General features: G+C 39.0%; 1 protein-coding gene across 15 annotated transcripts in view; it reads left to right on the top strand.

Annotated features, from left to right (window-relative positions):
- Positions 1 to 17,565, top strand: part of TENM2 (teneurin transmembrane protein 2) — a 1,078,265-nt gene that overhangs the window by 428,441 nt on the left and 632,259 nt on the right. For all 15 annotated transcript variants that reach the window (XM_064671589.1, XM_064671588.1, XM_064671590.1 and 12 more), the window contains one exon: positions 16,319 to 16,365. The gene's annotated coding sequence lies outside the window, so the exon portion shown is untranslated. The remainder of the gene's footprint in view (positions 1 to 16,318; positions 16,366 to 17,565) is intronic.

Below are 17,565 nucleotides of genomic sequence, written 5' to 3'. Positions count from 1 at the left end.
TGCAAGCCAAACTGCCAGGTTTTATTTATCATCTGATATAACTCTAGCTCTGGTCCAGGGTACTGGAAAACCTCTCTTGTAGAGTTTTACCTCTTTAACCTCAAATGAAAACTGGCATTCCATCTGGAGAGTGTCCAATGTGTCACATTTTGGTAGTCATCAACCAGCTCGCCTTATAAATCAAGAGCACTGATTAAATAATCAAGATTTTTGAAATGCCTTGAGGGAGCTGTACGTTTTTTGCATCAGTGATTAGTATTCAGTGGCAATACTGAAATCTATTTGAGCTGCAGATATAAAACTGCATTTTGCATACTAGGCATAATCAGAGAGATTATATTCAGAAAGTGTGCTTCCCTTAAGACAGCAGAAGGTTATGACTTTTGCCATGGCTCCATTGTTAGTTTAAGTGAGCTTTGTCCTTGCTGTTGTACAGCCCTCCATTCACCAGAATAAAATCTTTTCTGCAGCTGTGTACTGGGAAAATGAAAACTCTAGGTAATAACTTTCATAGGGCAGCTGGTTAAAGAAAACTGTAGCCCTTGAATGGAAAGCAATTTTAATTAAAGATCTTTTTAGTTATTAAAACTTAGTTTATATTGTGTCATTTCTTTTGTTGTTGCAAGTAAGCATTTTGTCATTTAAATCATTCCCCCAAATCACATATTACTGGCAGCAAGGGGGACTGCAGTTTACAAAAGAGACAATAGTTATTGGCTGCAAGAGAGACTGGCTAAGAAATAAGTTATTGTTCATATCAAAAAATAGAATCTAAGCCTTAAACTCAGTAATGAACTTACAAGAATTACAGTAATATAAATCAAAAAAAATGCTCTCCTGAAAACCCATGTGCAAAACTTTGCAGGTTGTGTCAGTTGGTTTTACCTCTCTCCTCCTTTCTAATGGGTGGGTTCTGCACCTCTGGGTCCCCCAAGGACCTGAGAGATGAGAGCAAAGTGCATCAAAGGTAGCAGTGAGTGGGTGCTCAGCTGCCCAGAGCCTGTGAGCTCAGGTGTGTTCTCCACAGCCCTGAGCCAGCTGTGGAGTTTTCCTGGGAAACACCAAGCAGTGTGATACCCTCCCTCCTTCCAGACTCACCTTCCCAGCTCCCAGCCAAATGAAAGTGTATCTTGTTACCCTTATGATGGGCTGGAGAGAATACCATGGAGAGTGCTGTGTTTCCCCAGGCTTCTCGTATGGCATGCCCTTGTATTAAGCAATTATAATTAAATTTCCCTAACCTCAAAAATTTAAAAAGTAAAAAATAATCCTTGCAACTGTCAAAAGCGTGTTTGTGCCTTGATGTGCAGCGTTGCCATACATCAATCCATATATTCCATGTAAACTCGCAGTGTAATGTGTAATCACACTTAATACACTCTGCATAAGTGGGCTTAATGCATGTTCATCACTGGCCTGGAGGTGATTAGAGATGATGATGTATAATCATTTGGAAGGGGGAAAGGAATGATGATGTGGGGCTGATCTGTCTCACTTCCCAGCACTGTCCTCGCTGGATACTCTGACAGCCCTCAGTATTCATTCGTAGCCCACTGGAAGGCAATGGCAGTAGTACCAATGCTCACCCTGCCTACTAAAAAACCTCCAGACCTGGGAAATCTGGGTTTTTTTGGTCTCACTGCTTTGGTTAGCCTTAGAAAGATGATAACTTCTTCTGAAAACTTTGCTTGTGCCCTTAATTTATCATGACTACAACACCACCATTGCTTCATCTGCTAAAAAAGAGAGGTTTCTCCCAGGAAATAGAGTGCATGAGTTCATGGTCTTTTGCTCATGTCATTCTCACACACCACATGAAGTTCTGCTATGATGCAGAAGGGAATTCAAGCCTTATTCCACAGGTGAGAAAGGGCACAAGAAGTAGCATGGACTCTGGCACAGGAAGCCCTTCCTTTCAGCTTTCATATCTCTGCACTGGGTTTGTGTCTTATGTTAAATGGTTACTGGGTTAAAATGCATTGTGTGAGGAGAGGGTTCTGTACTGTAAAGGAAATGGGATGAACCTGGCATAGCACCATTCCCAGGCATCCAGCTGGATTTCCTTGGAGCCCAACAGGCAGGGTGAGATGAAGCTTTACCCAGGGCTGTCCCCACATCTTTGTGCAGGGGCTGGCTGGGGGTTGCTGACTTGGGCCAAAGGCACACTGAGGGTCGTGTGAAACATGCTCAGACCCATGCCTGACCCAAGTGTAACCTCTCCCCTCCTGTCCAGTGAAATCCTTAAAAATCAGCCATGTAATTACTTCCCTGAATGAAGATTTCAGGCAGACAGCACTGTGGCACACACTGCTCTAGAAGGGAGGCTCAAAGCATGTGAAATGTTTGCAGATTCCTGGATGAAAGCTGGTGTTGCTGCATTGTTTTGATAGATATAAACACATCAAAACATCATTATAGACACACACAGAATACTGGCTGAGTGCAGAAAAAGGCTTGAGAGAAAAGTTTGGCCCTCCCATGCCAGGGGTGGCATTGCCTAATTATCCCAGTTGTGGTCAAAATCATACAGTCATTAAGATCCAGTTTCTAGAGTACTCAAGCAGAACTTGACATTCAGTGAAAAAAGAAAGGATTAGGATGTAAATGCAGATATTGTGCAATTTTAAGCGCATTTTATTTTTTCCTAGATCAAATTCAGAGCTAATTCTGCTGGCATTTGCTGTGATAGAGTATGTGGAATGTGATCTCTGTATGTTCCAGCTGAATGCTTCTTCATTTCATACAGTAAATTGGAGATTAGAGATGTTTGACCATAGTGTACTTGTTTTGGTGTTTGATGAATATACGTTCTTCAGCTGCTGTTAGCCAGCTATCTGTTATTGATGCAGACTTTGCTTGTCTTACTTTTTAAGACAGCTACATTTTTAACCCCCCCATTTCTTCCTGATATTCAAAAGTAAATAGAATACTTTGTGGCAAGTTTAGCTGCTTACCTCTTAAGTTCATTATTATTCAGTGCTGTTAACTTCTAAGCTACTGTGGTTACAAATTTACTGTTAATCAGTATCTTCTAGTATGGCTAAATCCTCCTTATCTTTATTTTCATAAAATTAATACCAGAAAATAATTTGTCATTGACCCTTGTTTCATAGTCCAAGTCCCTTTCCTTTGCTTGATTTAGTCCTGATTCATACTGCTGGCATCAAGCAAAAGTTTTGGACCGGGAGCTTTATTAAAGACTTAATAAAACAATTCTGCTTTGCTTTGCCCTAAACTGTGAGATTTTCATTCCTTAGCTTTAATTGCTCGAGTTACATCTTGGCACATATAAGAGGTACAATACATGAGCAGAGAGGATTCCTAAAAGGAGGAGAGAAAGACAGTTTTGTGTTTGATAGACAAAAATCAACTTTAGAGATTAAAGGGCTCATTTGCAGGGTACAATTCATTATTAGCTGATCTTTTCAGGAAAATTCCCTGCTGAGGTTTGTGAGTGTTTTGGTGGGAGTGAGCAGGGAATACTGAACACAGCCCATTGATGTGGGTATTTTAGTTCATGTGCCTCAGCTTAATACAGAACATTAATTACTCTGCTGAATAATTAGGCATTTGTCAAAGAAAATAGATACTTATTAATGGATGATTTGCCATGTTTCATCCTCTCCACATACTTACTATTCTATTATTTAGAGTGCAAAAAGTTCTCTGTATTCATCTACTCAGTTATGCACCTGAAATCCCATTCCCTTCATGTTTATATGTAGAAATTTCTGACTCCACTTTTTCTTTCTTTCCCTAGAAGTTCTCATAATTAGTCAACATTATGCTTTAGTTTATGTATTATTGTGAATAGATGTTATCCTTGTAGTACAGGGAGTGCTGTGTCCAGTTCTGGGCTGCCCAGCACAAAGGAGATCTGGAGGTACTGGACAGAGTCCAGCAAAGAGCCATTAAGGTGCTGAAGGGACTGGAATATCTCATGGAGGAGGAAAGGCTGGGAGAGCTGGGACTTTTCATCTGACTCAGCCTAGAGAAGAGGCTGTGGGGTGTCCATTTCTGGAGATATTTGGAGGCTGTGTGGGCATAGTCCTGGGCAACCAACACTAATGTGGCCTTTACTTGAGCAGGGGGTTTGGATGAGTTGACCTCCAGAGGTTCCTGCCAACCTCAGCCACTCTGTGACTGTGTATCATGATGGTCAAACTGACCAGACAGCAACAAATGTAATGAAAAAAACTGGTGCCACCTTACGTTGACATGCACAGCTGTGTTGAGTACCTGCAATCCTCAGTAAAATATGGCCACACTGCAGCAGTAAATTTACTATAATACCAGTTGCTAAAATAGCATTTCTGAAATGAATATAAGCGATGTGATGTATGGTAACTAAGAACGTGTGACAGTCTTTCACGCTGATATCATAAATATTACTTATTGATGGAAAATGGCTTTTTTTCCCCTGATTCTAGTGATGGCAGAAGCAGGAGGAAGTAATAAACAGGATTTGAAAGAGTTGAAAAGGAAAAAAAAACCCCAAAAATAAGTGGTCTGAGGTTTTTGAATGTTCTGTCTATCGGTGGTAACATGTAAAGAATTATCTAAGAAAAAATATATTCAGCAAGTACCATAAGTAATTGAATTATACAAGGATTAAGTGCTCAGTTTTATCAAGGGTTGAATTCCATGCTCACTGAGTGCAACAGCTAGACTCTCATGGGCTTTAGCTCAAACCTCAAATAAAACAGTTTGATTAGTGCTGTTTGACCAGTATAACAGCAAGTCTGTGTGAACTTAGTCTCATGCTGTGTTTTCAGCCTTCAGTCTAATAATGACAGTTTTAATTAGTGAAAAAGCCCTTTTGCACTTATTTTAAACATTGGTGGATGTTTGGATCTCCTTTTCTGACTCAGCAATATTAATCTTTGCCACCTTGCAAACCAACGCTCTCCGTCATAACCTGACAAGGTAAGTTGTAAATGGGATGCAATGGGACATTTCTTTTCACAAATGCAGCTGCTCAGGGCATGTACAATTCCCAGCCATCCAATCCCTGGCAGAAGCAGGAGAAAATTCTGCAGGTTGTACCCAGACAGTAACAGTGCCCACCACACATCTGCAGCTGACACCGGTAAGAGGGGAAAAAGCCCCAACAACTTACAAAGTTTCTAGAAAGATTGCAGTGGCAGAAGACTAAACTTTCTCTCTGTGCTCCATAAAGTGATCTAACATGTTTGTGTCTCCAAGAATCATTCCAGCAATAAAATACCATCCCATTTTGTGCACTTGTGCTCACTTAGCTGCGTTGTTTCTCCACACAGAGAGGAGGGATATCTCACCTCCCTCTCAGAACAACTGTACTCCAGCTGGCAAACACTGCTCGAGCTGAACAATTCTGACAAGTATTTATAATAAGCTATTGCAGCTGCTCCAGCTCATTCTTTGCTTTTGTATATCAGATTTTGCATTTAGTATTTTCTTTTATGATTTCATCTGCTGTACCAGCTAGATTACTCACAGATTCACTCCAAATAGTAACAACAAATTATACTACCATTAACAGAATTGTATTATGTTTCTACTAATAATGAAATATTTTTTCCACAATTTGGGCTACATAAAGTGGAATAAACAGATATTCTGCTATTCCTTGGTGGCCTTGTTTCTTCTCTATAGGAGGCAGTGAGTCTTTCATTTCAGCTAGCTGTCCCCAAAGTTCCTGCTATTTGGAGGCTAAACTGTGGATGACAAACTGCAAAGCTGACAGGAAAACATGCAAGGTTGATATATAAAACAAGCCACACAGCTCGTGCTTTGACTGCTTTCAGTAAAATAAATAATGCTCCTTCAGTCTGTGTAAGGTTCCTTCAGAGTTCCTTCAGCTTACATGGGGAATATTACAAATTTCTTCTGTGTAAATTTGGAATCTGAGAGCTCAGTTTTCTAAAACAAATTCAGAAAAAAAATAGTTTTCAAACCAAATTCATAAAAGGAAAAAAAAAGCCTGTATAACTTGTTCCCAAATTGAACAAAGCTCACAGAAATTGATGGTCCCTTTCAAGAACTGTGAAAAATGCTGTGGATATTTCCCTGGTTTAACAACCAAACAAAAACACCACTTGCTCTGCAAATTTTGCTGCAAGCACCAACAGCTTTACACCAAGACGACCCAAAGGAATTTTCCATCAAAGCAGAAGTGTGCATCACATGAGCAGGTGAAAATGTGATGGAGAAAGGTGTGATGTCTCTGTGTTTGCTATAAGCTTAACCCATGTCAGCCTTCCTCTAATGTGCAGCGTTTTGTTTTATTTCCAAATTCCTGTGGATTTAGTAGTTGAACACTATTCTTGAGAGAAAGTGATTATTTGGCATTTGTGTACCTAATGATATGCTAATATATCCTTAGAAAAAATCAGAATTCATCTTGTCTTTTAACGTGCTGCAAAATGTACATGTAATAGAAAGGGATATTTAAAACATCTTTATTTCATTATCTCATTTATTATATTGTAGGTTGGCGACTAATTAGTATAGATATTTGAAGTTACAGATTGAGGAAACTAAATTAGTGAGCTATAATATAATTAATCACAGAAAACTTTTGTTCAGCAGCTAATCTATTAGCTACTTCTTCGCTTCTTGTTGATACTCATAACTTTGATTAAGATTTTCGGTGCTTTATTTAACAGCATAGCTTATTAATATGAAATTCAGTGAAGTATCTCCTGACTCTGGAATAACATTCCCAGAAAGAATTGCAATGAAAATCCTCCTGGCTCTATACTTCAACAACAAATAGCATAGAGAAACCACCAAGGGTCACCATGTCCTAGAGGAGGAGGCCTCAGGGTACCCGACATGCTTTTCAGTTTTTCCCTTCCCTCTAGTTATTCTCCTATGCTTTCAGATGTTCCAGCCACTAAGTATTCCAGCCACAGCTGAAAGTGGTGGAAAAAAAGCAGTAATCCAAACCAGGACCAAGGTTCTTGCTTTAGAAACCTAAAGCAGGGAGACTGCAAGGGCAGAGCTCAGTGGTGTTTTTGAGCACCCCTGAACTGCTCACATGTCCACGAGCAGGATGGGGTCTGCATTCCACCCCTGGTTTAATAGGAGCTGGATACTTCCTCTTACTTTACTTCCTCTGCTGTTCCTGTCCTTTCATTTACCTACAAAGATTATCTCTGAGAAGCAGAAATATTGGTAAGATTTCAGTATTGAAAATTAATTGTCCCCTAATAAAGTTCCTGGGCATTATCCTGGCCATTTAGGGTGGAATGACTACATCAGTGGAACAAGGGAAGGGCCACACATGTGATTTATCTGGACTTCTGTAATGCCTTTGACATGGTCCCCCACAACACCCTGCTCCCTGAATCAGAGAGAGATGGAGTCAATGGGTGGATTGTTGGATAAGAAATTGGTTGGATGTTCACATCCAGAGGATAGTGGTCAACAGCTCAGAGTCCCAGTGGATATCAGTGGCAAGTGCTGTCCCTCAGGGGTCTGTACTGGGACCAGTGCAATTTAATGACTACATTAATGACATAGAAGATGGGACTGAGTGCACCCTCAGTGAATTTGCAGCTGACACCAAGCTGAGTGGTGTGGTTGCCTCACCTGAAGGATGGGATGTCATCCAGGGGGACCTGGACAAGCTCAAGCAGTGGCCCATGGGAATCTCATGAGGTTTAATAAGACTTAGGGCTGGTGATGCACCTGGGTGGGGGCAACCCCGGGGATCAACCCAGGCTGGGGATCAACAGTCTGAGAGCTGCCCTGGGGAGAAGGACTTGGGGGTACTGGTGGGTGAGAGGCTGGACATGCCCCAGCAATGTGCACTCACAGCCCGGAAAGCCAAACATGTGCTGGGCTGCATAACAAGCAGTGTGGGCAGCAGGGGAGGGGGGATTCTGCCCTGCTCAGGTGAGACCCCCCTGCAGAGCTGCCTCCAGCCCTGGGGGCCCAGCACAGGAAGGACAGGGAGCTGTTGGAGCGAGTCCAGAGGAGGCCCCAAGATGATCAGAGGGATGGAGCAGCTCTGCTGGGAGGAAAGGCTGGGAGAGTTGGGATTGTTCAACCTGGGGTGACCTAATTGTGGCCTTCCAGGGAAGGGAACCCACAAGAAATATGGACAGAGACTATTTACAAGGGTCTGGAGTGACAGGACAAGTGGGAATGGCTTCAAACTGACATGGAATAGGTTTAAATTAGATATTAGGAAATAATTCTTCCCTGTGAGGGTGGTGAGGAACTGGCACAGGTTGCCCAGAGAAGTTGTGGATGCCAACCCTAAATAACCATTTTTAAAATAGTGCCTTTTGCTGGGGTAACATGTTGGTAAACTTTTAACATTCCTATGTTTCTATTTCACCGAGTCTTTTGTGTGAGTCTTTTGGTGTAATTTGACACCAATGTAACCTATATTCATACACTAACTGTGTATTTATGTTTGATAGTTATTTGCAATTCATGCCTCAGTGGTCATTTATAGAATTTTACTTATCCTGTAACTTAGCCAGCTCTGACATTATCACATGACTCCAATTTGTTATTTACTGTAACTAATGAATAGCAAATAGGCAAGGACTAAGCAAAGCAAATAATAACAAACCATAAACTGATACAGTAGCAGTAAAATCTGTATAGCAAACACCTTCTTTGAACCCAAATCCACTCATTGGGATGTTTGTAAATAGGAGGTAAGAAAAGTTATTGGACATATTGTCTGCTAAACTAATATTTCTGGTTCAAATAATGATATTAATACCACTGAACATGGAATTTTGTTATAGAAGATTAGTATTTAGAAAGTAAAAACAATTTTCCTCATTTTATTTTAGTAAGGGATATATATTTTCTGGTATATATTTCAAGGTTTTTTTCCCATAAATATCATTATACTGAGTTTAATTATAGAAAAAAGTGGGAAATGTCACATGAATAACAATTGTGTACTGGTGAGCAGCTCGGGTATCTTTCAGGATTTTATTTTGAAAATTTGATAATGAGGAAAAGCTGTTAAAACTCGACACCCAAAATATTTGTAAGAGCAGAAGGATATACGTAATATAAATGCAAGATTTTCCCTTCTGTATATTCAGATGGATTTTTAATTGCATTTCGTTATTATCCAAAATTAAGGTTTGATATTACAAGTTTGTATGACACAGATTTCTTTAGACATCAGTTTTATATATGTACATATAACATAAAATGCATGTATGTGTGACAGTAGGCTCTGCTAAGTTGTAATACTTTATAGTTAGTGCTCCAGGATATTTAGATTGTAATTTAGTAGTTTTCTTATTTTCTTAATGTTGCTTGAAAGCCAAAAGCCAACTGCATCGTTTTATGAAGTACACAATAAATGTCTATTTACAGAGCCAGGAGTCAGAATCAGAAACATGTGAGCTCTGAATTGTGGTCACACTGTGTGACACTGCTTGATTTCTTTGTAAAAATTTGTTTGACTTGCTTGGAGATCATCTGTAAATCATTATGAGTCAACACATTAATGGACTTTTTCTTATAAAAATTGCCAGGGGCATCACCAGTCCAACCCTAGTGAGAGCTGTGATGTGAATATATAGCAACATGTATTGAATATATGTGAACATACAGCACAGTGCCACCAGACAGTGGTGCAAGTCTCTGAAAGCACCCACATTTTTTTGGATGTTACAGTTACAGCACTTGGGACTCCTCTGTTCCACCTCTCTTTATTGCTACAGAGAAGCTGCACTGGCAATACCAGTGGTGGGAAACTGTGAACAAAGAAATTCACTTTCTGCGTTCCCGTTAGGAAATTAATACACCTGTTCTCATCCTTGGGCCTTGATCTCACCGTGAAATTCAAAACATGCAAGTCATAATTCTACTTAAACACATTTTTTACTGACATAAGTCGTGGACAAATACCATCAGTAATCATGCACAGGTATCATTACGGGGTATGGCCTCATAAATAAATCAATAGGAGTACAGGAATTACAGACTTCCAGCAGGAGCAGGGTTTCACAGAATCACCTGCTTGAGGGCCAAGGGGGATCATTAGATTGTGTAACCTGACCTTCTCTATAGCACATCATGTCATTTCATCCATTTACTCTGTACTGAGTCCAATAACTTATGTTTGACTAACACGGCTCTTCTCTATTTGCCTTTATATTGAGTTTCTTGGCCAAAAATCCATTACCATTTTTGTCAGGTCTGCCATCACTTAAAGGAACTTTTTAGGATTTCTTTTGCTCTATTAGAAACCTGTCATTGGGAACGTGGGGCTATGTTCCTTTAAACAGCAGTGATTATCCTCGAGTCTACAGTTGTGCATGATCAGTGGTGTTTGTGTTGGGCTTTGGGATTCTTCTGAGTGAAATATGCATCAAAATATATTACTGCCTGCCCTAGTTTCTTATTTATAGGTTTTGTTAGGAAGCATTAACCATTTTTTTAAAGAAACTGGTCACGTTAGTAAAAACCCACTGATTCTGCCATTTTCAAAAGAAACATTATACACTGAAAACACATTCTGTCACCACGCAGACCCTTCCTCCCAATCTTGTTTTTTATCCTGTGTAATTCATAACAGCATCTGATATGCTCCTCCTAGCATCAAAGCACAGATGATTAGAGAAGGATTTTTAAACAGGAAAGGGAGATTTGGGAAAACATACATTTGGACTGTGTGGCTGTTGCTCCCAAGATGGACATTGCCAGTATTCTTCAGCCTCCCAGATGTAAATTGGCTCATTGAAATCACAGTGCTGTGTTTAGAACAGCCATCTCCTCCAGGCTGTTAGACATTTGCATTCCCAGAATTTATTGTCTGTCTGTAGTCAACTCTTCTTTAATAGATATTTAAAAGACGTCTTTACATCGTATATACATCTCTTCTTTTTTTTTTTCCCCAGGGGAAATTTTAAGGTAAACAGAAATTATTTTGGGTCATCAATATATAAAATTACTTTAAACTATTTCTGTAAATTTGATTCCTATAATATGCTCTTTAAGGTATTTTTTTTTTATCTTCCTTGTAAGAAACCCACAAAATAATAAAGCAAAGAGCAGATACTCCTCTTGTAGATCTACTTGTAACTGAAGAGAGGAGGCTTTTATCCTGCTGGCTGTCTGAGACTCCCTGTAAAGGTAATGAAGACTCAAAAATACAGCTGGATCTTTTAAATTAGGAACCTTCTTCTCTTGCTCACGGTGTAGTTTGTGTTCCTGTAGATCCTTGAGCCCAGTGGTGTGAGCACCGAGGCTGTTTGTGGGTTCAGTGTGAAATGCATTGAAAGCACAAAATAAAGCACAAAATAAAGTCCATGAACTGGCACTTTTGCTGAATTCTTGTACAATATTTTCAGCAGCAAGAAGGAACATAAGGGCACCTTCATGCACAGACTGTGGAAAGCTTTATCTTCATAGATTAGCATATAAGTTTTAAGCACCTTGTAAAATTAATTGGAGGGGAGCTCACAGTTCCTGAACAATTCTCGTGCTGCCATCAGTTGTAAGATGCTGGTTTGTTACTTATTTAAAGGTGATCATGACTTTTTGGCAAACCTACTGCTTTCAGGTATTTTTAATAAATTCCCAGCACAAAGTGTCTGAAGTACAGAGATGTTTATAATGAGCAGCAAAAATGAGAGATGTTTTATTAGGCTGTGAAACGATCCCTCCCCGATTACTTTTAATTGGTGAAATAACAAATTGGTGCTTTATCTCTTTAAGCTTTTGACCTAATAACTGCACTGTTTTTCATGAAGCATTCTCTTTGGTTGTAGCTTAAGGCTTTCTCAGTGGTTTTGTTCCTAAACTTATAAATTACTCTCTGGCATTAGTTGGTAGAATCCTCGAATAGTTTCGATGGGAAGAGACCTTTAAAGGCCAACCCCCCTGCCATGAGCAGGGACTATAGTTAATACACATTTCCAGTAGTGCACTTATGCACCATGTTGATGGGTTTTTTACAGCTTTTTGTGTGACTTTTCAAATGAAATAATATGTTTCAACTGAGTGCTAGACACCACTTCACGCAGAATCATTTGCATTATTATGATATATATTGTATTTTATAACATCTTATATCCCTGAGGGCAGCTGTCTCCAACAATCTGAGAAACAACTAATGGATTGTTATCTTGTTTTTTAATTACTTGGGTTTTTTTTTTAGCTCAAATGTCTCACAGTGAAGTCAGAGGCCTACAGAGTTACTTCTTCAAATTTTTTCCCCTTCTCAGGTTGTTAGAATATTTAAACAGAATTCTGTATATTTTCTGGCTTCTAAATGAGACTATTCTTATTCATAAGCTATTTAATGTGAAAAACTATCCTCTTAAATTGATTCCAGTATAAAAAGGTGCACATGTACACTGATCTCCTTTCTTTGAGCAAAACAGAAATTGCCTTATTTATCATATTCAATTGTTATGTGTCTCCACTTTGAAAAAAGTTAGACCACACAGAAAACCAGGCTTCATAGGATTGCCTTTATATAGATTTTCCTGACAGGGAAAAACCACAGCTGCCACAGTCCAAAAAGATTTTGATAGACCCAAGAAGAATGTATTTTTGTTTCTAAAAAACCCACATGAAACCTTAAAAAAAAAATCCACAAAGACATTATTTTAGTCTAGCAGAAGATTATTCTCTCTCACTTTACCCAGTGAATCTCTAAAACTGGTGAAGAAGTTCTATGGACAGGGGGAATATAAACAAAGTTCAGGTGTCCTAACCCTAAAGCACCAGTATCTGATTTTAGTCAAGTGTTGCAGATAATTTTAATTTAACTAATTTATTAATTGATTTATTTACCAGTCCTTTGAAAGTGTCCCATGATTTCCTTTTAGAAGTGTTCATTCTGAGGGAAATAATGCATTCATTTGGAATCCATGCAGACATTAGTCTGCTGATATTCTCTCAGTAGAACAGAAATATTAGGAAGAGCCAAAAAAATTATGAAACCGTGTCATCAGCTCACTTCTAAAAATAAAATTAACAGAGAAGAACAGATACCTGGATACTTTGTTAATATTTATTAACAAAGCCAACTTTTTACTGAAGTAATAATTTCTGGTTTAATCAAAGTAGGAGGGATTTAAAAAAAAATAAATTGGTTATCCTCTCTTTTTTTTGTGTGTGGCTTTTTCAAATCAGAAATAGGTTTGCTGCTTTGTCAGTGTCCATCACTCCTGCCTGGTTATCCCTTGCAGGGCCAAAGTCAGCCCTAGGTTAAGTGATAGGGATTCTTCCAAGTGAGGAGATTGCTCACTGATTTGTAGCTGCTCTGAGCTACACTGACCTGTTTCCAGCTGCATGTGATGTTTAATCTGGAGACTAAACCATCTTATTGGACAGTAATGCAGACAAAAAGAATCATAGGAAAGATCCTATTATCAGATAAATATTTTTAGTAATGAGGGAGCAGGATACAGTCATGCATGATGCTTAATCTCAATGCCAACAACTCTTCAAATCACAATGCAGTTATAACATTTTCCATTTCCAAACAATGAGCAATTAAACATTAGCTAATTAAATGCTTTCACTGGTGAAAGAAAATATAAAAATACATGAAATTATCAAATAAGAAAACCAAGTGACTAATTTGTCAGCCTCAGCATCACTTTACAAATAGCAGCAGCCAAGTTATCCCTACAATGCATATCAATCAATTTTACTTTTTACAGCTGATAAGATATTCTCTAATTAAATTATGTTTTAATTGCCTTTGACTTTTAATGCAAGGAAAATGACAATATGCTTTCCATTAGAGTACTCCCTACTTCTTTCTGTATCCTGTGATTGTCATTATTCAGTTAACACTTGTTCCACAGTGGTATCAGGACTCCACATTTTTTCCTGAAACCAGGATTCCGAAATAAATGTGGGGCTGTTTTCTATATGCTAATATAATTCTTTTAATTGTTGGCAATATTGAGGACTGCCCATTTATTATTCTCAGAATTTTCCAGAACCATTTGATCCTCTGTGTGACTGAATTCACAATTAGAATGCTAGTCCTGGAAAACACAAACTCCCTATTTTCACGCTGAATTACTTACTAATTACCTTTCAAACTATTTATTTTTTATAAGACTATCAAGAAGTGTATAGATAGAAGACATACACTTGCTTTAAGATATGATAATTAAAGTTAATTATAGTCCAGAAATGTGTGTCAGTAGGAATGTGCCAGAATTAGGAGAGGAGATCCAGCTCAGACTCTCAGCACAGGGAGGGTTGTCCTTGTACACCAGCAAGTGCACAAGGGCTGTTCTGATAAACAGACCAGATCCAAGATATCAAGGATAAAGAGAACTCTTCTCTGAGTATCTCTTCTGCATTTGCAAAGCAAAGGGTGGGAAAGCAGCAGCCAATGTCTTGACAGTTCCTATTCTTCAATTCTGAACACACAGGAGTGTTCTGGGTGCTGGTGTTTTGGACTGTTCCAACCATGCTTCATCTTAATTCAGCTCAGAATTAAAGGAAGGCAAGCAAGTCATAAACAGCCACTGCTGCAAGATATGAAAGCAAAACCAGAAAAACAATAAAGAAGGGATAACTTCTTTTTCTGGGCTTTGAGATAAGCAGACTGAAGGAAAATTCAAAGTGCAGCCATACTGCATTTAGTTTACTGTCTCGCCCAAAAATTAATTTCTACACCAGCTGCAATGAAAACATCATCCCAAGGTTGTACATGAAGGCTTCTGTCACACTGGGACACAATTACTCAACATTTAGCATTCACTCATTGCCACATGGACCTAATGCTATGCTCCTTATGCCTGATTTACAAATAAAGTCAGAAGTGCTGCAATTGTATTTTCCAGCCATTTCTTCAATGAACAGGTACTGGTACAGCCAGTGCTGAGATATTTGATGTAAGTAGTGGACATTTCAGTCGCTGCACGAGTTCTTAATCTCCCTAGGATCCACAGGAAGAAAATTATTTGATATGAGAACCTTTGATATTACAAGTTGTATTTAACATTTCAAGGCTCATTTGAATCAGCTCAGCTCACTGAACTGCTAAAGCACACAGGACAACACACCCTGTAGAGAGGAGAAACTATAGATGTGTTTAGTAGCCTAAAGGTATATTACAAAAAAATGAGTTGCTGAAGATTAGGCCCAAAATTTTTTGGTGCTGTTCATTTCAGAAGTCATCTGAGAGCCAGGCCCGGTGCATTAGGGAACAGAAGGGTGGATGGATCAGCAGCAAAAATAGTACTGGGGTCCCTGTGATGTACTGGGGAACTTCTCATGACAGAAATCCTGTTATGACCCACAAGTACCTGTAGAGGATGAGTCAATTAAGTTTCATATTAATGCAAAAAGTACTGTATCATAACACTATATCCTGATTTCTTTTCCCCTGTTGTAATCCATTAGGATGCTAGAAAACTTGAGTTTTTAGTAGAGCTGTGCAGGCAATAACATCTGCCTCCAGTGCCTTGGCAACGTACTAATGGCTATTACAGAACACTTGCTGTAAACATTCAGCCAGGTTTCTGCCCACAGCACAAATAGATGAATAAGTATGTTTTTACCCACTTGTGCTACCCAAGTTAACACAGTGCTTTGTAACCTCAGTATAAAGTAGAAAAAAGCAAATAATTTCAGGGGTTGTGTATTTTGTGGTACAGTGAAGATGGAATCCTAAACAGAAGGGTTTATGCCATTATAAAAGTGTATTTCTGTGCTTCTCAAAGAGCTGTAACAGGAGTTCTTTCTGCAGATCTCTAACAGAGTGTGTGTGCTGATAATGGTGAGCCCATCCTGAGGCTTTCTCAGTGACCCAGTGGGACAGATTTGGCTGGAGGGGTTGTTTTTGTTAACATTTCTGAAGGGTTAAACTTGTGTTTAGTTTCCAAGACCAGCACAGCTTTTGACAAGACACATATTTCTATTGGTGGCATGAACTCATTGCAAAGAAAAAACAGGAGACAACGTGCATATTTCCTTCTTGTGGGGTTTCTTAGGGAGCTGACATGAATCAGTGGTCAAAGAACCAAAAATTCACAAATTCAGTGAAAAAAAGATATATTTTTAGAGGAAATCAAACTGCCTGATGTATAAGCTTGTATTTGTAGAAAGAATAATTATACACAAGGGTGGTACCTCTTAGAAAGCACGAAAGGATAGAGTGATACATCACCCTGCTGCTGTAGGCTCTCAAAAGTCTGTAAAATTCTCTCTGTTAAATCAAATCGATTGTGGGTCACGTCCTAGATTTATAATAATTACAGTAAAGGTATTGTGATTAAAACCAAACCCTAGCTTTTATAAATACAGTGGGAATTAACACTTACCTTATGAGGTTAATATGCATGAGTTTAATTTCTTTTTTTTTTTTTAGGCAATATTCAGAATCCAGAGGAAGAGGTTGCAACCTACAGGAAGCTGGTAGGTCAAATTTTTAAAATTATATAAACTCCAGTGCAATTAGAGTGACAAAAAATGTAAGCAGTAAGGTAATGAAACATGCATTTACTGGGTATTCAGAAAATATGCAAAATCATTTAAATTTACATACTGAGGGGGTGAAAATGTGGTTTAGCAGAGGCAATTAACATGAGAAAGTAAGACAGATGCTGTGCAAATAATTCATAATGAATAATTTCTTTGCTCCATTATGTGTTTGCAAGTTTTCCAAACAAACTAGTTTTTCTGATGTATATGTTCAAACTGTTTGCTGAATAATATCTATGCATAATTTTTTTGTCTGTAATTCATTCATAAGCAGACCTTTCTGAATATTCAAGCTTTTTTTGAATGGGTACGTAGGTCGTAGAACACATTTCTCTTTTCCAATTGAAGAAACATAACTTATAGGTTCTGCTATGAATAATCACAATATTTAACAATATTTGCTTCATTATTTTACCAAACATTCCTGCTAGTAAACTCATTTGTTAAAATAATCATGGAAAAAGAGATGCAAACAAAAGCAAATAAATTAGCTTGGCATCCTCTCTTTTGTTTCTCACTTGAGAAAAATAATTTGTACTGTCCATAATTCTGTTTGGCTTTAATTAAAACACACGAGGAAGCCAAAAATACAAAATCATAGTCTTAAATAGACTTGGGTTTGCTGTGGCTGGGGTTACTCATCATACACAGGGTGCCTTGCCCAAATGGGTGTGCTCTGGTTTACTCCACCCATTCCTGGGGGATGGTTTTCTCCCAGTTGTGATGCTCTGGTTCACTCCATCCATTCCTGGGGGATGGTTTTCTCCCAGTTGTGATGCTCTGGTTCACTCCATCCATTCCTGGGGGATGGTTTTCTCCCAGTTGTGGTGCTCTGGTTCACTCCACCCATTCCTGGGGGATGGTTTTCTCCCAGTTGTGGTGCTCTGGTTCACTCCACCCATTCCTGGGGGATGGTTTTCTCCCAGTTGTGGTGCTCTGCCAGTGCCATCCCAGCCCTTCCAAGGGGCTGCCTCTGTCCCCGAGGGGTTGGATGGAAGGGCAGAGCTCACCTCCATCCCTGGGCCCCTCCAGCACCCAAACATGGTGTTGGCTCCCTGGCATAAAGGAAAGCCTCCCATGGAGGAAGCTAATGAAGATAAATATACTGTTTGTTGGCAGTCAAGGTGATTAATT

The sequence above is a fragment of the Pseudopipra pipra genome, chromosome 15, assembly GCF_036250125.1.
Source record: "Pseudopipra pipra isolate bDixPip1 chromosome 15, bDixPip1.hap1, whole genome shotgun sequence".
Lineage (NCBI taxonomy): Eukaryota > Metazoa > Chordata > Aves > Passeriformes > Pipridae > Pseudopipra > Pseudopipra pipra.
This window is presented reverse-complemented; position numbering and strand designations above follow the sequence as displayed.